This window comes from Alligator mississippiensis, chromosome 8, assembly GCF_030867095.1.
Source record: "Alligator mississippiensis isolate rAllMis1 chromosome 8, rAllMis1, whole genome shotgun sequence".
In the NCBI taxonomy this organism is placed as follows: Eukaryota; Metazoa; Chordata; order Crocodylia; family Alligatoridae; genus Alligator; species Alligator mississippiensis.
The window spans coordinates 52,240,306-52,263,068 of NC_081831.1; the positions used below are offsets into that span (position 1 = coordinate 52,240,306).

Below are 22,763 nucleotides of genomic sequence, written 5' to 3' on the forward strand. Positions count from 1 at the left end.
TGTAAGTTGTGCTGCCCTAACTACCTCCCATAGACATATAAAGACATCAAGGATAAATTTAACCTTTACAAACCTTTCATATCCTCAAATCTTCACACTGGAGATTGATATGAGTGTACCTAATACCCATGCGTCAAAGTATTTACATTAGCTGTCACATAGCAGCCAATTTTTTAAAATTATTATTACAGAGTTTGGTAACAGGTAGCATGTATAATAGAAAGTTCTGGATCCATTATATAATATGTAGTTTTTTCATTCCAACTGTTATTTCAAAACCTACTGTATGAATGATGAAGCAACATATGGTAAGGTCACTGCCTGATCAAGCTGATATCAAATTTTGAGAAATGATTAACATTACCACCAAATGTACAGCCTTCATATGTGTCAGCAATATGACCCTATAACTTCTCTGCAATCTGTCATGAGGCAGCAAACAAGATGCAGGTTGATTAGAACAGTTGTTTTAGGGATAAAAATGTCAGGTAATTTACATTGCTTGCTGAGCTGAGCCTACAGTATTTTCTATTTAGTGGAAAACATTGCTTAGGTTACAGGTTGTTTTGGTGGAAAACATGGTAGGATATACATACTTCATATAGGAAACTGAAGATACCAATATGAAGATTCTACCTGAAGGTAAGGCAAGAGGCAGATGACTGCTACAAATATGATCCACAAGAAATAGTCAGTTGTGCATTTGGATATTCAAATGTTTTATGGTCAGTCCTGGGAATAGATGGGAAAGGTCTACTGATCTAAACTATGCTGCTTAGCAAAAATATGCAACTTAGATCAAATCTGCCTCAGGCTTTTTAAGTGTCTGTAACTAGCCCTTGAGAGGTTCATCTCCCTGACCTGACTAAGAATCAACTCTACCTAACAATGCCTGAAGATATTGGTCAAGCTAGGTACATATTCCACCTTCATTCTATTTAAATTGTGTTCTTGATTATAATAAGTAAGTGAGTAAGAAAGTTATCCTGTTGGCTAAATTAAACCATAGTTCTATTTCAGACTCTTACTCTTGTATTATCTGCAACGAACCTAGATAGCAGTTTATTAGCAGTCTATGCAAAGTTTTGGTTACCGATTCGATTCGAAGGAGATTTGGCCCATTTCAGCAGCTGAATCTCTGAATCTGAATTGAATTGGGAGACCCATTAAAAGGTCTGAATTGAATCCGAAGCCTCTGAATTGATCCAGAAAAGATTCAGAGAGATTAAGAGATTCAGATCGGCTGGGGAGAGGCAGGCATGGCCAGGCGGCTGCAAGTTCTCCTGCAGCTTCTCTAGCTGTACCTGCCTCTCCCCAGGTGGGGGGAAGTGCAGGAAAAGCCCCTATGGCTGCCCTACCCAACCCCATCCCCCACCTGGCCCCAATCTCGTCCCAGCACTTAAAAGAAAAAAAAAAAGGCCTGTACTCACCAGTTGTGGCAGGGGCTCTGGAGACTCTGGGTCCATTTGGCAGAACCCCTCCATGCTGCCCCCACTCCCCAATCACCCCCCTCATCTGGTCCCACCCCTGATGGCCCCCCTGCCCAGCCCCAGCAGTCTGTGAATAAAAAAACAAAAAATAAAAAAATAAAACTACGCTCACCAGCAGTAGCAGCAGCTGTGGGGGATCTGGGGCCATGAGGCAGAGCCCCCACCCCACAGTCCCCACTTCCCAATCCCCCCCCCACAATCAGCTCCACCCCTGATGGGAAATTATGCTGAAAGGAAACCAGCACAGGTTCATCACAGGTAGATCCTGCCTGACAAACCTTATAGCCTTTTATGACCAGGTCACGCACTGCTTTGACACAGGAACGGAGGCTGATGTCATCTACCTGGATTTTAGGAAGGTCTTCAACACACTTTCACATCCTATTCTTATAGGGAAGCTAGCAGGCTGTGGAGTGGACACCTACGAAGTCAGGTGAGTGGCAACCTGGCTTAGGGACTGCACTCAGAGAGTGGTGGTGGACGGGTCATTCTCGGACTGGAAGGAGGTAGGTAGTGGGGTCCCGCAGGATTCAGTCTTTGGACCGGTGTTATTTAATATCTTCATCAGTGATTTGGATGAGGGTGTGGAGAGCACCCTCTCCAAGTTCGCAGATGATACCAAGTTATGAGGCAAAGTTAACACACCGGAGGGCAGGGAGTAGATACAGGCTGACCTGGACAGGTTGTATCAATGGGTGGAACAATAGAGGATGCAATTCAACAAAAATAAATGTAAGGTACTCCACCTAGGAAAGAGGAATCCCCAGCACACCTATAGGTTGGGGGATCACCTCCCCAGCAGTTCAAGGGGTGAGAGAGATCTTGGAGTCATAGTTGACTCCAAGATGAACATGACCCGCCAGTGTAACGAGGCCATCAACAAAGCCGATCACACCTTGTCGTGTATTAGCAGATGCATTACCAACAGATCAAGGGAGGTGATGCTCCCCCTCTGTGCGGCATTGGTCAGGCTGCAGTTGGAGTACTGTGTCCAGTTTTGGGTGCTGCACTTCAGGAGGGACATGGAGAATCTGGAGCAGGTTCAGAGGAGGGTCACTTGCATGATTAGTGGCCTCCGTGAAAGACCCTATGAGGGGAGGTTGAGAGTTCTGGATCTTTTCAGCCTTCACAAGAGACATCTGAGGGGAGACCTTATAGCTGCCTATAAGTTTATCAAGGAAGGACAACAGAGAATTGGTGATACAGTATTTACCAGAGCGCTCCAGGGAATAATGAAGCATAATGGGTGCAAACTAGTAGATTTAGGTTAGACATTAGGAAGAAATTTTTTACAGTAAGGATGGCCAGAATCTGGAATGGGCTTCCAAGAGAGGTAGTACTATCACCTAACTTGGAGGTCTTCAAGAGGAGGCTTATAACTATCTAGCTGGGGTCATCTGACCTCGGTCCTCTTTCCTGCCAGGGGCAGAGGATCAGACACAGTGATCCATTGTGGTCCCTTCTCACTCTACAATCTATGAATCTATGATGGCTGCCCCACCCAGCCCCAGCAGCCTGGCAATTAAAAAAAAAAAAAATGGCCCACACTCACTGTCTCTGGCAGCGGGGATCAGGGATTCTGGGCACTCATGGCACACCCCCCCCCCCCCATGCAGTGTGGGGCAGTGGGGGAAGTGGGGTTCAGCCCCACTCCTGGATTGTGTGCACTCCTCCTTCCTCGCAGCTACACAGGTGCAGCATGGCTCGGTGGGGTGCTGCATGCTGCCTGGGAGCTGGGGCCACTGGGCCTGAGTGCTGCCCAGCTCTGGGTGACAGGTGGAGCTGCCCCAGCTCCTAGGCAGCACACAGTGCCCTATCAAGCCATGCTGCACCCATGCCATGGGCCAGCTGCTGTGTGGGAGCCAGGCAGGGGGGGGGTATCCCTGCTGCACTCCACTGACCCATACTATGCAGGGGCCTCTGCCACGAGCACTCAGAGTTCCTGATCCCTGCTGCCAGAGCTGGTGAGTGCAGGACAGTATCTTTTTTGTTTTGTTTTTTAATTCCTGGACTGCTGGGACCGGGGGGGGGTGCACAATTGGAGAGCAGGGGCTTCACAGGGGGGATCTGCTAGGTGAGTGTGGGGTGCTATAGCTGGTGCTAAAGCTGGTGAGTGCAGGGCTTTTGTTTTTTTTTATAAAGTGCTGGGTGGCTGGACCTGGCAGGGGATGGGGCCAGGCAGGGCAGCCGTGGGGGCTTCTATTACAGCTCCCCTGCACAGGAAGAGGCAGACACAGCCAGAGGAGCAGGTGCCGTGCCTGCCCCCGCCACAGATTGGAATCTCCAAATTCGCACTGAATCAGTGCTGAATCTTCAATTCTGATTCAGCCAAATCAAAAGGGGACAGTGACTTTAAATCATTGAATCAAATCACTGGCCTCTGAATCAGCCAAATCCAAATATTTCCCTATTTGCACAGGCCTACAGTTTGTAATCTTTCCTTTCACAGGGATCTTTTATATATTTGAAGATTGTTATGCTATCTATGTCCATCAGTTTATTGTATTCCATTTGTGTGTATGTATCTAAATACTTCCTAGACAATCTACTGCCTTGTATACATATATATGTGTGAGCTAATCATCTCATTTTTACTTGTGTTCAGCCATCTGTTCTATACATTTATTTGAAGAAAGAACTCTTTTGCATAATGTGTAGCATGATAAAGCTAGTTCATGAACATAAAAATCTTAGAGGAGGTGTAGATATTTAAAAGGCTTTCAGTTTAGGGACAATTTAGGCTGAGTTATGAGAGTCAAAAAACCCTCCTTTCCTTGCCATTTAGTCTTATATTTGTGCATTGAAATTAATGTAAAATTAAATTTAAAAATGGTAGTAAACTAATACATGATATTTTATATTGTAATTAAACTTTTTATTTTCAAAACTTTTGACATGGAGGAACTAATCCATTCCTATCATTTTATATAAATGACTGCCATAAATTCCCCTGAGGAGGCCTTCCCTTGGACCCCCAGACTTTAAAATACTGTATTTTCTTGTCCAGGAATATAACTCTGCACTCTGTTTTTGAAAGGCATCATAGATAAACACAAACCTTACCTTGTAGTACATAAGGAACTCAGTGGCAGCTTGACAAACCTGCTCCTGAGCCCACTGTCAGCCTTGCACACCAAATGGGGCCTGAAGACCAACACTGCATGCTGGCCCAATCCAGCCCACTGGGCCTGAGTCCATGTACTGGGTCCATCCCTGTTGGGGTGGGTCCAGGGCCATGTGTTGAATTTGACTGTGAAGTGAGCCCACACACTGGCCCAATCTGGTGCATGATGTCTGTCATCTAGCTGGGGTTTGGCAATATGGTGATGGAGAGTGGTGGCAGTATTAATTGCTGTAGCCTCCACTGCAATATTTCCAGACCCATTGAAATCTGTATTTCTCAAATATAGTACAAGCTAATTTCGACCAGCTGATTGTGGAGGAAAAGGTGCACTTTTCATTTGAAGAAAAATGGTTGTTTCTCTGATTACTCCCAAAGTAACATGCAGAGAAGCAGGCAATTCTTAAACAAAAACAGCATTTATTGGCAGAGTCCTTGGGTCACAATGCCTAGTGCATAAAGCACTCAAAGTTTCAGTTAGGCTGGCAGCACAGGCTGTTTTCCTTTCAAGACTCTCAGGGTGCTGACAGACATGCAGGCCCCCTGCTCTAACTCATAGTGCTTTACATAAAGTACCATAAATTAGAGCACCCCCCACAACCCAACAGATGTTCACCTGTTGGGTTGCGGTGTGGATCGATCTTGCTTGTGGGAGCCTGAGGAGCCTGCCTGAAGCTGAGGAGCTGCTCGTCTTGCCCAGCTCTGGGGCTATCAGCAGGAAGTGGGGTGAGTGGAAGAGCTTTGGGGGGAGGGGGTGGGCATGAGGTGTGTGGGAGGATCCAATCCACCTGCCCACCCTCCAGCTCAGGCTGGGCAAACCCCAGCTGGCAGCTTGTTCCCCCGGCCCTCTCCCCTGCCCTCCCTTCCTGCTGATAGCCCCAGGGGTGGAGCTGGGCTGCATTATCTCAGCCCCGATTGTGTAGCAAATTAACCTTAGGGAACACAAGTTTCTTAAGATGCTTTAAGTGGAGCACCTTCATCTGGTATCTCATTTGATAAAGGTTAATCTGTTGCATGATCAGCCACTTTAAAAGCTCTCTATAGCCATGCACATGTCATGGCATATCTTTAACTCACTTTCAGAGGGTTGATAACATGAAAAACATAACTTCTGTCTGTGTCCTCAGGTTCTCCTTGTCCTGCCTTCTCCTGCTTGAGTCTCTGGAGTTCCCCTTTTGAGGCAGTTTCTGCCATTAGCTCATCTTTGTTGTCCCTCCTGGGACACCTCTGTGCCAGGGCCTGAATTCAGTGGTGTTCCAGGGTGTCTTCGTTTGTGAATTGGTTCATTTTATTCTTGATAGCCCATTCTCTAGCTGCTTGGGGCACTATAGTGCACAGAGCTACCTTCACTCCAGGGTATTAGTTCAGGGCAACTTTAACCCATTGTTTCCTACTGTAAAAGAAAATGGGAAGCCTGAAGTATGGAACATTATTGTAAAATAAAACAAAACAAGAAAAATCCACAGTTCACTTATTTACAAAACTTTACCATAATCTGCCCCAGTTGGAATGTAGGGGAAGGATGAGGAAACTCATCTTGAGTTTTCAAATTTTGGCTGTTGTCCCCTATCTCTTTTCCCTCAGAAATGCAATCCTGTATTGTTTATTAGTGAAATAAGATGGAAAGTGAGACATTTGTCTTTACAGAACATATTTGTCCAAAGTTACTTGTACTTTAGGTTTTAGATGGAAATTTTTACCACTTTTTCTCCCATGCATAAGAATAACTTCCCTTAACCTGGAGAATGTTCCCTCAGATCTATGCTTATAAAAAGTCATGTTGGGTGTGATGTTTAGAAAAGCTTCTGCAAGGGCCAGGCAGTTTGTATAAATTGTTTCCTGCTTTGCCTCATTTTCACTGCTTTGTTTTCCTGCACTCAAACCCTAAGCTTCTGGTCTGTTTTAATGGTATTCCAAGCCCGGATTGGGATTTATAAGACATTTATAGATGTGCTCCAGGTGGTGGTGGGGTGCTTTAATTAGCAAGCCATACTATTTAAAAAGCACCCGAGAATCATGTATATCAGCATCCCTGCACTGAAAAATGGTGGTGGGGTGCTTTGAAATAAAACTCATTGAATGAGCTTCAGTTTAAAGTGCTCTGCCACCATTTTTCATCACAGGGACACTGATACGATACATGTGAGGCTGGAAGCTGCTGGAGCCTGTTAATTTTTACACTTCAGGAGACTCAATGAATCAAGTCTGCTCCAATGCACTGGATTTACAACACATGGAGCAGCCTCACTGCGCATCTATAGGCACTCATAAACACTACTGCAAATCAAATAGTAAAAAGCAATACAATAACAACCTTCAAATCTTAAAATCTGTTATTTTTAAGCCCTCAATTTCAGATAAGTCTTCCCTTCATATATACATTTTTTCTTGTAAGTATAGACTAATTGCTGAAGAATGTTCATAGACCATTTAAATTGATGCAGCAAGAACTACTGTGACTTCCTTGAGTATTTTGGCAGGTATCTTAGCAACATCATTGAAAATGAATTGTGCTGATAAACCAGCTGATGTCCTAATTGAAACCTGGAATAAAACTTCACACAGGATGATTAGCTTCTATTGTCCCATCTTCCTTTCTTATAAATCTATGTCTAACTTTGTAGTAGCCTTGATTGCAGGCATGAGTACTGAGTATGGATTAGCCACATAGCTTTTTTATGTATTGATAGAAATTATATGTTAGAGAATAAATAAAAATAGTTTTACTGGATCCTTGCAATCTTGTCTAGTTGGAAGTAAGAATCAAGTGAGGTTCCCCAGAGGTCTATTATGCATAAGTTATTGTTTGAAATCTTAATTAATTATTTGAGTGAAAGGATCAAGTGCCTGCTTAGCAAATTTGCAGACAACAACGTGTTGGATGGAGTTGCAGATACTCTGGAGACTAGGACTATAGATAGAGTGGAGAAATGGTCCACAATCAATCATATGAGATTCAACAAGGAAAAATACAAAGTCCTACACTTGTGATGGAATAATTTCATGCATAAATAAAGATGTGGGAATAACTGATAAGGCTGCAGTGTACTTTTGTTGCAAAAAGATCCAGGAGCACACTGGGTTGTATCAACAGGAATGTCACTTGCAAATCAAGGGCAGTGATTCTTCTATTCTATTCAGCACTGGTGAGGCCTCACCTGGAATACTGTGTCCAGTTTTGGACACCACACTTCAAGAGGGATGTGGACAGTTTGGAAACAGTCCATTGCAAATCTGGATGATTAGGGGCCCAGAAGGCAAGATTTATGAGGAAAGTCTGAAAGAATTAGGGTTAGATATTCTGGAAAAGAGAAGATGCAGGGGTGGGAAAGGCTTTGATAATAGTCTTCATATAACTGAAGGGCGATTACAGAGGAGATTGAGATGGACTTTTCTTTGTGGCCTTAGGGGACAGGACTAGGAATAATGATCTCAAGCTGCAGCAGGAAAATTTAGGATGGATATTAGGAGGAATTTTCTGACTGGGATATGGTCAAGCATTGGAATAGGCAATCAAGAAAAACTGTGAAATATTTATCTTGGGAAGTTTTCAAAGGCAGGTTAGATGGCATTTGGCTGGGATGTTTCAGTAAGGGATGCTGTTGCCTTGAGCAAGGGGCTGAACTAGGTGATTTTATGAGGTCCCTTCCAGCCTAATCTTATGGTCCTATGTGCTAAATCTCAATACTGACAAAATTTTGAATCACTGAAAATATGCCTTATAGAGTATAGGAGAGAATTCTCTTTCTGTTCTAAGTGATTAAAATGAAAATCATATGAAAAAGGTATCCTCAATCTATACCAATTGTATGGGTTCTCAGAATGATTTCTGCAGTAAACAATATTTCCATAGAACCCCTCTCCCCCTTTTTGGTTTAATTTCTGTTGGGTATCATTACAATTTTACATAAAATGGGACTAAGCATGCATGGCTTTTCTCGATAACCTGAAGTCAGAGTCAGATGTTGATTACAGGTCAGGTTTGATTACATATACATTTGTCTTATCATTGAATTTCCTTATGTGATCTACTGTGGTTGTAGTGTTACTGTATTTTTTTTCTTAAGTGCCGAATTATTGTGTCTCATCAAACTAGTTCAATGGATAGCAAAAATCTTTATGGTAGATCATAATTATTACTAGATGTTTCAGGACCATCTCAAACTTATTGCAGGCTCTGGCAGGGGTATTTACATCATTATATATTTCATACACATTAATAGAATCATCAAAAACCTTTACAGTAGCAAACATTTTCTAACACATGCAAGACAAAATATTTTCACTGCAGACATAATACAAATATAGTAAAAGAAAGATGAATGCTCAGTCAATCTTTAATCAAAAGAGCCAGCTTTGAGTTCAGGAACTTCATTTAAGTAAGGACTTAAAAAAGAAAAATGTCCATTTCTTGAGATAAAAAAGATAATGCATGTTAAAATACAAGAAGCTGATCTTAGACAAAGTCCAAATAAATGGCCAGAACCTGGCAAGCAGCATGTTCAACCAGAAAATAAATTAGCTTAGCAGAACTATAGTGACTGCTGAATTTGCAGTAATCATTTGTAAATGAAACCCTCTTTTCATTAGTATTTCCCTGCTTGCATGCATAATTTATGACAAAGGTTTGGAGGCACTAGTGCAGCTTTCATAAATTAGTACTAATTTTGTTATAGCTGAAACCTAGGACATTTTGTAATGCAGCTTCAGTTTTGCCTCTGAAAAACATAACCCTGAGCTTTTCTTGCCTGAAAGCCAGATTTTATGTTTACATGCTTAAAATAGGTGTAAAAATGTCCCAATCAGCACAGTAGAACCAGATTCTGCTTCCTTTGAAATAAGTGTAAAGATGGATTAAATTGCTAGGATATGATGCTAAGTGTTTTTACATCCAATTTTCACTCATTTTTCATGTTTAACAGAAGACTACACATGGTATAAAAGAAAACCATAAAGAGATAGAGAGAAGGGTAGGGATTGGGGAGGGGGGGAGAGAGGAGGAAGACAGATTTAGAAGACTCTAGAAATCATCTGAATCTAGTTGACAAGTACCAGTAATAAACTCATGTCACTGTGCTTTCAATAATTAAATTTTCTCCTTAACGTCATTATGTTCTGCATCATCTTAACATGCTTTAGAATAGAAGTGTAAATAAATAAATATATAGATATAGATATATAGATATAGATATACATATCTCTATATTCTAATATTATAAAAATCTAAGTCTGTCCATCTGTCTGCCAATAATGCTTTATTTGTGCTCTCATTGGCTGAAACAGCTAATCAGAGTTCAAAGAAGCATTCTGATAGAAGGCAGCCCGCTGCCATGATGGTGGGGACACAAGGGATGGAGCAGGGGGATGAGGCCAGCACAGCTGGCCTCACCCCTCCCACCCTGCTCCCTGGAGACAGCAGCAACAGAGTGGACAGAAGGAAATGCAGGGAGGGAGTGGGCCTGGGCCCAACATGGGGGAGGGGGGAACAGGCCTGGGTCCAACGCAGGGGGAGGAGAGCAGATCCAGGCCCAACATGTGGGGGTGGGGAGTAGGCTCAGACCCCAAGCAGTAGGAGGGAATGGGGAGCAGGCCTGAATGGTGGGGGGGTGGGGGCCAGGGCTCTGTCCCTGCCTGCTCCCCCTCTGGGCAATTGGCTATTCTGTATATATAGCTACGGATAGACATATATATGTCTATCCATAAACAAATCCTAATGGGAAGACCAGATTATGCTTTCAATCAGACCATTGTAAAACCAGAATAATGTTGTTGACTTCAATGAAATGATGTAAAAGTCTATAGAATTCCTTCAGATTTAGAGCAATTGTATGTCACTCAAACTAGACAGATAAGATCTTCTCCAGTGTGAGGCAACTCTGAACTGATATAAAGCAGGCATTATTGCCAGCTTCTGCACCAACTGTCTGGAGCTGGAGTAGAGGACATGCCTGGGGCAGGGAGAAAACATTTGTGTTCTATCATTTAACAATTTGTCCTTGGTTTCTTGGGGACAAGAACCAGCTAGCATTATATGGGCATTTAACTTGAACTTATTCTCCAACTCAGAGTTTAAGTTAGAAAATTTTAAATCAATATTCTCCTAGTCAGAAAAGGTTTGCTGAAACTTCAAGAGTTTAATCCTGAACTCAGCTGTCAGATAGGCATTCTAAATGTATTGTAAAAAATCTTTCAAGCTGAAGTCCTTTTTCCAGGAGATTTTTGCAAGGGATTTATTCATTATTTGCAAAAGGGTCTTGATGATGAATATTCTTGGGGAAATGTATGAGTTGTGAGGTAAGCACAGAGAAAGGCATCTAAAATGAGGGCCTAGAAGAACGGGCCTGCCAGGCAAGAAAATAGAAAAAAAAGTCCTTTTAAAAGGCTAGGTGGACTGTGGGCTAAAATCTCACTGACTGTCTTTCACAAGCCATGAGTCTTATTCTGCACTGCCTACCTCCTCAGTCATTTACATCAAAGCAAAGAAAGTGTCAAACATTGTTCTGATTTGGTAGTATTTTTCATCCAGTTACCACTCAGTGGGCATGTCTACATGTACATTTACAATAGCTTAACTTTACTGTGTGGTAGGCCACCGTCTACAAATGCAGGTATTAAGACACATTAACACTGTGTGTGGACTGACTTGGGACTAAAGTTAGTCCCAAGTCAGTCCACACACACAGTATTACTGTGCAGTAAGGCATCTGCACATACATTGTTATGCAGTAGCAAATCGGGAGGTATCAAATTTACACTGAAGTTGGCATAAGTCATAATATTTACTGTGTAGTACAGGCATACCGTGTAGACACACACCCATACTGCACAGTAATTTTGGTTATGTCACAGTAAATGCACACATGTAGATGCACCTAGTGGGTGTGTCTACATGTGCATTAGATCTGGGAGCAGTTTACTCATGAAGGTAAATCTCCCGCCCCCTGGTGGCCGGCTGACTGGGAGCAGATTGGCTTCCAATCAGGTGTCTACATGAATGCTACTGCACAGAAACTACTTGTGAGTAAATTTGCTACTTGCATTTTCAGGTAGCAAATTTACTTGGGATTAGTGAGATTTGCTGTGCAGTAAACATGTGCATGTGTAGACACACATACTTACTGTGCAGTAAACTATGGTACTTTGCAGTAAAGCATCTTGTGTAGACTCACCCAAGATGTGCTAATACAGAGAACTGTAGCAGAGAAAAAAGAAAATAGCCAGAAAGGACCCAGGAGGTAAAAATCATCAAAGGTTATTTGTCAGCTGATGGAAAATCAGTTAGTCTGAATTCATATGAGTGGACAGATATCTACATTGCATGTACCAGCACATTCAAGGCAGCCTTCATTGTAACACTTCTTGGCTAGCTGTCCAGATGGTTGTGTTTAGCAGCATAATTCTTCCTTGGCCCTAACTGCTCCCCACAAGCTAGATCTGAGGCCTCTTTGCAGGGAAGCATAAGGGAACTTGCATAACCCATGTATAATAGGGATCCCTTACCCTGTTACTGAACCTTGAGGCTGGAAATGGCAGTAGTAGCTGCACAAATGGACTGAGCCAAGGACTAAAAAATCAGGTAGTTAATGATGCAATGAGCTGCACCTGGCCCCTGGGTGCAGGTGATCTGGTGATGTGACCAGAAAAAGACTAAGCTTGGGCCTGTAAGCCCTGTTCCTGACCAGGTGGGGGTCAGTATGACCCTGGCTGTGGGGGGATGGGGGGCTACCAGAAAAGAGTTGGCTGCAGCAAGGAGCCAAGCCAGATTGAGAGAGGTTCTTGGGTGTTGGAGGGGTAGAAGCTAGCCCACCTGAGAAGCAGGGCTTAAGCCCCAGATTCCCAGGTGTGTTTATGCTTACGTTAGGACTGGTTAGTTTGCTGTTTTGTGTTGGAGTTTTTTCTATCAGAGGACCTGCTGTGGCTTTAGGAGAGGTGAAGGCCATGGGTGAAGGTGCTTGGGTGATATTCAGTGACAATAGCTATATCCAAGCTAGAGGGGTTGAGGCTGACAGGGTGACACTGGAGTCCTAGGAGGGGCTGCTGCCCAGTTGGGGCCCATGCCTAGGACCTGAGGTCTTACACAGTGTACCAAGGCTGAGGGTGAGGCCAAAGAGAAAGGGGGCAAGGCTTGCATAGCTGAAGCCCCAACAGGTACTCAGAAGCCTGAGGGAGCACTCCCTTAAAGGGGAAGTGCTTGAGGTGGGGGAAGCATAGACCCCAGGTAAGGTGGACTCTGCCACAAAGGCAGAGCCAACCATCGAGGGAGCCAGTGAGGCTAGCCCCAGTCCTAGGGACCACTTCCCCCAACAACCCAAAAAATAACATTGAATTCATAGCAGGAGAGAGACTGGAGGTGAGGTGAGGCTGGGAAAGAGCCAACAGGTGGGTTGGACCACAGGCGAGGTGCTGAGGTGCTGAGGTGATGGACCCTGAGGCTCGTTACAATTTGCTTGTGTTGTTGTCAATTGATCATTAGAAGACTTTTTAGTCTGTGGGGCTAACAATCTCTCACCTAAAGACCATTATAATGGAAAATAAAAATAAGGTCAGGCCAAGGGAAGAAAAGCTATTGTGGGTATGGAAGGAAAACTAAAAATATTTCTTTCTGGGATACCTTCATATTCAGATAACATAAAAAGAACAGAGTGAGACTTATATATCTCCATTTGCAGAGTTCACTAACATGTAGCCTAGACTGGGTAACATGGATCAGAGATAAACCAGGCTGGAGTGGCATAACCTTAAGCCACTTCAAGAGTGCTTAAAAATAATTTCAGGTGTTAATGTGCAGATAATTCAGGGATTAAGAGCTCCAGGAACCACCTAACATTAATGTATAACAAGGTGCATGCACATTTAAAATTTAATGGCTACTGGTGTGCTTGATGTGATTAGAATATTGTTCTATGAACTTCTTGGGCAACATTTCATTGTGTACTATTTCTATGGGTCAAAGTCCCCTTAGAATTTATATGCACCACTGAAATCAGTGAGATTTTTGTTTAGTAGGAAAAACACAATAGCAGTGCATTGTAAGAAAAAAAAAATTCAGTGGCATCTGCATCTTGTGAGATAAAAACAGTCTTCAGCTCCTTACAAAGTTATGCAGTCATTAAAAACTAAAGGAAGTCAAAGATTAGAGAGATTTTAAAATAGCATTCTGATCTGACTTACAACAGCAAAAGAAGACAAGGAATCATCAGTTATCTGGCAAAAAGAAAGTGCTCAGAGTAATGTGTGATGGGTATTGGGACACTATATACTGTATGATCTAAGAAACTTTTCATAATGTAAGATAACATTATTAGAAGGAATCCATCTCCTTTTATACCTTTGAAGTTCTTGACTATTCTAAGCTTCGCAAGGCTCACCATGTTGATGTGGAGAAGAGGCTTGGGTGCTACCAATTACCTTGAGAGTGATGCTAGCTGGAGTTTTTTTACACCTGGTAGGGCTACCCCTGGTGGCCAAATCAACACTGAGGGTTCCTTCATTCTTCAATAGAAAGTCCTATGGTGATGGGCAAATGATAACAGGGGAAATGCTAATGATTACCAGAAGCCCCTGATCATGAACATACATGGTGTTGATGATTGCATGATGGTCATTTTATACTTGGAACTGAGTCAGTGATGATTCAGCAGGTCTATTGAGTATGCACTCTGCTTACCTCATATGGGGAGGGGGACCAACCAGTGCAAACAAAGCTATCTAGGGGTCAAGCATGCAAGGAGATATCCCTCTGAGGTCCAAGAATGGAACAGCACTCCTTAAAGACAGCTCCACTATCAAAGCACAGTGGGAGGAGCATATTCAAGAGCTCCTGAACTGAGGTTCTAATGTAGAAGACAATATTATTGAGGTTTTTCCAAACTGCCCATTAATTACTACCTTTCAGATCCACCAAGTTATCAAGAGGTCTTGAAAGCCATTAAGCAGATGAAGAACAACAAAGCATATGGTCCTGATGGAATACTAGCTGAAATTTATAAATAGGGCCCTACCAAATTCATGGTGGAAGTGGGCTGTGCTGTGGCTGCTTTAATCTTGCATGTTCCCTTGCATGGACACCGATTGATGATTGGTGGAAGGCCCCACTTGTGGCTCACTGTAGATCAGTAGGGAAGTGAAAACTATGGTTTTAAACATGGTGCCATTTTTCCTCCCTGCTGCTCAGCAGCAAGCAGTGGAGCTGCCAGGGCCCGTTGGCCAATCAACAGTGGGAGGCAAAAATGGCATCACGTTTAAAACTATGCTTTTTACCTCCCCACTGATCAGGAGTGAGCTGCAAGTGTGACCCCTCCACCAGTGAGCAATGGGGGAGCATGGAGGGGAATCTGCAATATTAAAAGAGCCACTGTGCAGCCCACTTCCACCATGAATTCAGCAGGGCCCTATTTATAAACAAGGTGGAAAAAAAATCTTGCATGAACTACATGTCATTATTATGAAAATTTGGAAATATGAACAGATTCCCAGTAGGTCTGTGCAAAGCGGCTATTATTCAGTTCAGATTTGGATTCAGCTGATTTGGGGGACAATGATTCAATTTGGTGATTCAAATCACTGTCCTGAATTGATTTAGCCAAATCTGATTCAGAGATTTGGCTGCTGCTGAATCTCTGAATCACCCAGGCCCATCCCCCGCCTATTCTCCAGGCCTGGCAAGGGCTGCCCCACCCACCCCTGCTCCCAGCACTTGGGGAGGGGAAAAAGACCCAACTCACCGGGTGCTGCCAGGCAGGGGGTCATCTCCGCTGAACCCCACTGCACTACACTGTGTGGGGGGCTCTGCACAAGTCCCCCAACCCCCCCCCACTGTTCCAGCCCCCATATGGCTGCCCCGCCCACCACATTTCCAGCCCTTTAAGAAAAAAACCCTGAGAAAACCCTCAGACTCACTGTTCCTGCTGTTTGGGGGGTGATCCTCACTGCCCCCCACTGCCACACACCATGTGGGGGACTCTACATGAGGCTCCTGAAACCCCAAGGTTACTGCATGAGCCGTGAGTCCCAGGTTTTTTCTCATTTTTTTTTTCCTTAAAGGGCCAGAGCTGGGGTGGGCAGGGCAGCCATGGGGGGAGCTGGGGGAGCAGGGAGGTTGGGGTACTCATGGAAGAACCCCCCATGCAGTGTGGAGCAGTGGGGGACAGTGGAGATTGCCCCCTCACCCAGCAGCATCCGGTTAATGGGGCTTTTTTTTAAAGCACTGGAAGCTGAGGTGGGCGGGGCAACCATGGAGGGGGGGGATGGGGGAGCAGCCTGAGGTCAGTGGGGGCTGGGGGAGCAGGCAGGGGAGGGGGCCTGTCAGGGGTCCCAACATGGTTCCCTTCCCATTTCTCCATCCCCCCGCCTTTCCTGCCCCTACTTGCCAGCTCCTAGTCCAGCTACAGCTCCCTGCTGCAGCCACCGGGCACTGTCTGAATCATCAAAGCTCTCTGAATCTTTTCTAAAGATTCAGAGAACTTCAAATTGATTTGGATTTTTTATTGGTCCCCTGATTTGATTCGTATTTGGAGATTCAGCCACAAAATTGGGCTGAATCTCCTCTGAATTGAATCATCACCTGAAGGTTTGCACAGTCCTAATTCCCAGTGACTTGAGAGATGTCAAAATCATTATTATACTCTAGAAAGATGGATTTAATGCAATAGTTCTTGTAGTGTTGCACTTCTGTCCATAGCTGGGAAGACGTTTGCCTTCATTCTCCTTAATAGAGTCACTTTCCTTGCTGAGGAGATTCGACCTGAGTTCTCTTGTGGTTTCAGACCACTCAGAGGTACAACAGGTATGATCTTTCTTGCTAGACAGCTGCAGAAGAAGTGCTGAGAATAACACCAAGATCCACCAATATTTGTTACCATTATGAGACTTCTTCATGATGCTACAACAACAACTGCCCTGCAAAATGGCTCAGAAATGGACCCCTTTGCTATTAGAGCTCAAGTAGAACAAGGATGTGTGGTTGCACCAACATTCTTTTCCATCTATATTGCAGCTATTCCACATCTCATTGTTAATAGGCTTCCATCTGGAGTCTGGCATCCAGTATCACATGGATAGGAATCTCTCTAACATCAAACAGTCTATGACATATTGCAGATAATCACCTTCAATACTAGTTTTCCATGTACTAATATTTGTGTCATGTGTATCCATTCAATTAAAGGGCTCCAGGTCACCCTTGACTGCTTCTGTTAAGTGTATGAAATTCCAGGACCCACTGTCAACTTAAAAAAAAAAAAACAGAAAAACCAAGATCCTTTACCAGCAACCCAAAATTAACCAGCTGTTCCTCCACACACTACAGTTTAGAGGGCAGTCTTTGGAGAATGTTGAACATTTCCCCTACCTGGGTAGCCACCTTTTCCCAGAAAAGTAAACATAAATGATATTCAACACCAGATAAAGCCTGGTAGTGCTGGTTTGGAATGTCCAGAATCATATCTTTGATTATGATGTCAAGACCTGCATCAAACTTCTCATCTACCAGGCTGTCATCATCCCTACTTTGTTATATAAGTGTGAAACTTGGACAGTGTATCACAAACATCTGAAAGGTTTTTATTTTTTTTTTGCTTTGTTTTATGTTTTCTTAATGTTACCATTATATTTTTAATGTTCTCATTGGAAAATCTTTTAGGTCAATTGGAAGGACGGAAGAAAGAACACCAATATTCTGACTCAAGCAAACACAACCAGCATTGAAACCATGTTCATATAGCACTGGCTCTTTTGGACAAGACAAGTCTGAAGAATGCCTGACAAGCAGCTTTCAAAACAGGCCCTATACTACAAGTTCACTGATGGTCTTCAAGGTGTTCTTGAATCTCTTCTTTGGCCCACCTTCTACAATCTGAAGAAATGCAATATTACATAAATAGCTGGGAGAGTTACTTGTCCCTAGGGCATACCTGTGGTGCACCCTCTGGCATGCAGCAGGTTACCCTAGGTAAGGTAAGGAAGGCTGGGGCCAGCAACTGTGCTGGCTCCAGTAGCCTTATTTGAGGTCCTGAAGGCCTCAAGGAGCTTTAGCCTGCAGCTAAGAGCCTGGTCAGCAGCCGGAATGTGGCTCCATCTGGCCAGGCTCCAGTTTTGGGTGGCATGCACTGCTGCCATGTGTGCCAGCCCACTTTTTTTTTGGCATGCTGTAAAGTAGTGGTGCAAAGAATACCTACATGTGCAGTATGTGGTGCCAAAGGCAGGTTTATGGTGTCACATAGTGCATGCCCATTTTGTCTAGACACATGATGTATGAGGCATTTTGAGCAAACTTGCCTCACTAATGAGGCAGATGAGAGAGATGAAGTGAAAACATTTTGACCTGACATCTCCTTCCTCTCAAAACTATTTATGACATCAATAATCAAACATGTGGATCTTGGCTTGAACTCCTCAGTCACCTATAGACTCATCAATGGCTTCCCTATTACCATGCCTAATGATTTATTCTAACTGTGACGGTCATCCTTTGATGACAGCAAGCTATGGGGTGGGGGGGGGGGAGAAAAACACTGTGGGTGCATCTACAGGTGTTCTTTACTGTAGAGTTGATTAATTAGCTCCACAGTAAAGCATCACTGTCTACATGTGTGCCCATATTAGGGCACAGTAAATTAATTAACTCCTCTGTAACATAGGACTCTCTGGGACAAGTACTATTCTACAGCAGAATAATTTATGCCACCAAAATGTATAAGTAGATGACTGAGACTGGCTGGGGCATGAGGGTGCTACAGGGCAGAGGCTGCCTGCCAGATAGCCCCACACTGTAGCACCCTCATGCCTTAGCCAGGCCCTCTGCCACCCAATGCTACCACTGGGAACCCAAAGCTGATCCCCCAGGTGCCTGCCAGCCAAGGGCAGTAGTATATAGGCTCACCACGCTTCAATGCAAATGTGACAGGTGGGCGGGACCAGAAGTCCGCAAATTACCCCTTTGTTTATCTGAGACTGTACTAAGGCGGACAGATGTGGATATGGATTCTTTCACAATGCCTGTAGGCCCACTCACTACAACCCCAAGACAGCCTCATAGAAAGCGTTACCATAGAAATAGAAAGGGCTGCCTGGCGCATCCAGGACGTATAGATTCATAGATGTTAGGGTCGGAAGGGACCTCAATAAATTGAGTCCGACCCCCTGCATAGTCAGGAAAGAGTGCTGGGTTCAGATGACCCCAGCTAGATGCTTATCTAACCTCCTCTTGAAGACCCCCAGGGTAGGGGAGAGCACCACCTCCCTTGGGAGCCCATTCCAGACCCTGGCCACTCTAACTGTGAAGAAGTTCCTCCGAATGTCTAGTCTATAGTTTTGAGGAGGAGACCTGGCTCCTAGCCCAAAGACTCTGAGAATGCCTGACCCTGTTCAGGAAGACCCAATGAACAGGCAAATGGAGGAGGCCCAGGCCCCCGAAGCAGATGTTGAGAATTTGCATGATGGTATCTTTGTGCCAGAGCCTGCATGCGAAGTAGAGGTCATTGCAGAGGAGAGACCGGTAAGAGATTTGGAGCATGGTTGTGGGGGCACTTGGGTTTTGAGGTTAGTGGTGTGGGTTCACTTCATAGCACATGTGTGTTTGGAAGTAGCTAAGGACTGATTTAACAGCAGCTAACTAAGTCCTTTATTTGAACTCCTTTGCAGTTAGATGAAGGCTTTTTAATGACTCCAGAAAATCTACTCAGCCATACACAAGAAGGAAGTGTATGCTTCTGCAGAGAACAAAGACCAGATGAGGCTGCAGAGTTCAGAAGACAGCTAGGCATTGAATCAACAGATGCTGTTACAACTCATGAACGTGAAGTCTTCATGAAATCTCTTGTTTGCATTTCCTTTTATGGTCTAATGAAATACTGCTTGAGGAAGAGACTTTTTCACCTATGCTGGGGGTGCACATTTGACCTAGGGGGTCAAGAAGCCCACAGATGCGTTACTTGGTTAGATGAAGACATAAATAATTCAGAAACTTTGCCAGGAAATATGTCTTGATAGCATTTTCAATGCTGTTATAGCTATTGGGTTTGCCAGGAACATTCTCAGAATTACTGAGAAACATTTAATTCAGGTTAGAGAGCTTCTAAATGCTGTGTATTCTGCAGAAGATCCTAACGCTGCCCTTCATGATTCGATCACTGAGGAAGATAAAACACTTATACCCCATATTGAATGCTTAATTGGTACTAGAGATTATAAAACCCTGCTTAAGAGAAGGGCTTAGTAAAAACCGTTTAAAATGGGGGGGGGGCTTATATCTTTTGTTGATCTTGGTAGAAGGCTGGGGGATGTGAGGTTCTAAAGCACACCAACAGTTTTCTACATCTAATGTAGATTAGCATCTGCTTTTGTGTCTTGGATCTCTAATGACATACATATAGGGTTTTTTGTAAAGATAAAACCAATGAGACTTAATGGTCAGTAGAAATGATAAAAAAAAAAAAGCCTTCTTCGGCGAAGGGGTAACAAAATTAACTAGTAATTATTGTAAAAGATTTGATGGAAATAAAGACTGAATTAAAAAATATATATTCTCACAGCTTTTGTATGGTATAGGGGTGGTGGTGGTGGGGGGGGGGGGTGTTATAGAGATAAACCAGACCACAAAAAAAAAAATAAATAAAATGACCATTTTGTTCAGAGCTCTTCCTATTTTAAGACTAAAGGAGTTATCTTTTAGCAAAAGGCCTGCTGTAAAGATAAGTCCGACAAGGCTTAATGGTCACAGGAAATGATAAGAAAACACTTCTTAGAAGAAGGTTTAACAAAATAAATCAGTAAATATTATAAAAGTTTTTGATGGAAATAAAGACTGAATTTTAAAATATATATTCTCACAGATTGTGTATGGTATGGGGTGGCGGGTATGCATCATAAAGATAAACCAGATAAAAAAAACAAAAAACAAATGAAAAAAACCCAAAAAACCTGACCTATGTGTCCAGATCTTCACATACTTTAGGACTAAAGGAGTAGAGTTGTCTTTTAGTGGTGACTATTTTAAAACAGTTATATTTTACTTTATACATACACTATGTTCCTTAATTTATTATTTAATGTTTTAATATAGAGGACTTACTTATTGTATCATTTCATTGATATTACAGAGAGCTTATCAGGTGGGGAAGCCCCATGAAATTTTACCACAGCAAGGTAAAAACTATTTTAAAATGGTGGGTTATTTGTGGCAGTGTTCATATAATCACACTAAGTTATAACAACTATTTGTAACTGTTTGTTTTCAAACAGAACCTCTTCTTCTAAAATAGAAAAGCAGCACAAACACATACAGTCATGTTTTTATCCAGTAGTAAAAGGTAATTTTTCTGAAATCAGCTTTTGAAACTTTGTGTTTCTTGTGGGAGGAGAAGATGTGTGTAGGGGTTAAGCAAATTTTAATTTTTTAATGTGTGAGGAAAGTGAATTCTCAATGGTGAGATGTAAATTTTGTATTTCCTAAGTGATCACATGCACCACTACCAAAGAAGAGCGGAGGCCTGGGCAGAGACCTCTAAAAGTACAAGCAAAAAACCCCGGAAATGCTCAGCCTGCAGATCATAACACCCAAGGATCAGAAGACCATGGGGACAGAACAGAAGGGTATGATTCCTCAAAAGAAAACAAGCCACACACCTCTGAGAAAACCATATGTAAAAAGACAAGGATTCACACTCCCAAAACAGGTGATCTGGACCCCGTGAATAAGAAACCCAGGACTGATTGCTCAGACAATTTAGAGAAAAAGGAGAGTCTTTCTCCTTTTTTTGAAAGATCATGATTATTGTGAAAAAAAAGGGTGGATTTGGGGTGGTACTGGCAGGCATATACATCTCAGAAAGAGTGTGCAGAACGCTTTGAAAGATCATGATTATGACCAGATCAAAAGGGTAAATTTTACTCAGAGAGGAGGTAGTCTGTGTAACTCGGACAACAGTCGTGGCCTGTATCATAAGAGGGGGAGTCATGGTAAATGTGGGGGGTAAGAATGGGTGGTGAACCAGCAAGTGGCTTGCAGGGTGAAAAGTAAGGGCCTGGTTAAAGAGAAGAATGGTGAAGGCTAAACAATGGTTGAGGAAAAAATAAGAGATCCCCTAGTACTGGCACTTTAGAAGGCCACTCAAACGCTTCCCCTCCTCCCAGGCCTGACCCTTCACCAGAACCCATGGAGCCTGAGAGAGGGGGTGAAGAATATGATTTAGGAAGCCCTTTAGAGGGTCCCTCAAATGTACCCCAGCCTCCCAGACCTGACCTTTCACCAGGACCAGCAGAGCCAGAGAGGGGAGATGGTGACTATGATTTAGGAAGCCCTTTAGAGGGCCCCTCAAATGTTCCCAGGCCTCCCAGGCCTCCCCCACCACCAAGACCTGAAGGGTCAGAGGGTTGGGATAATAAATCTGGTGTAGAAGACAGTTTAGAGGACCCCTCAAGTGCTCCCTGGTCTCCTGAGTCAGCAGAGGAAGTTTTACCAGACGTACTATGGTGTGGGTGAGAAGGCAAGAGTGGTCTGTAGCCAGATTTGGAGGCATGAGGTACACTGAGGAGTTCTGTTTTGTGAATCTGGAGCATGTGCCATTATACATGGCATACAAAGCCATAAGCCAAGGGGTGGAAGAAACTGTAGAAGAACTCTGCCAGAGATTCACAGGCAATGATTATGCCCAGTTATGTATTCAGGCAGATAGCATAGCAAAAGCATAGCAAACTGCTTATACTCTCAAGCTTTTAATTTAAATAAGATGACCCCAGAGCTGTTTTTAGAGTGGTTCAGTAATCCGTTACAAAGCCAGAGAGAAATATTGCTTGATTTGACATTTCGGCTGGTTGTGGTTGTTGTGAGAGGCTGGGGAGGTGGGAGCCGTAGAGTTATAAGCTCTATCCCCTATTCCCAAATCATTGCTAAAAAATGGAAGTATTTAATTGACTTGAATCCTTATGATACTAGCCTGTGCTTTGCAGATAGTCTATTGGCTGTTACAAAACATAGAGGGGCCACAGATACTGAACTGCTAGATGGTGCCAAATAACTGCATAGGAAATTAGGCATGTCTATATATCAAAAGGTTATGCTCCATCAAGTACCTTTGTTTGAAAACCTTGAACAGGTTAACATTCACATAGTGATGCATAAGGAAAAAATTGGGTGGAATTTATTTAAAACACAG

At 43.3% G+C, this 22,763-nt stretch overlaps 1 long non-coding RNA gene across 1 annotated transcript in view; it reads left to right on the forward strand.

Moving 5' to 3' along the window:
- LOC109283276 (uncharacterized) overlaps positions 1 to 18,091 on the forward strand; it is a 133,849-nt gene extending 115,758 nt beyond the window's left edge. The window contains exon 4 of the long non-coding RNA XR_002090382.2: positions 17,252 to 18,091. This is a non-coding gene — a long non-coding RNA (uncharacterized LOC109283276). The remainder of the gene's footprint in view (positions 1 to 17,251) is intronic.
- The last annotated feature ends 4,672 nt before the right edge of the window (positions 18,092 to 22,763 follow it).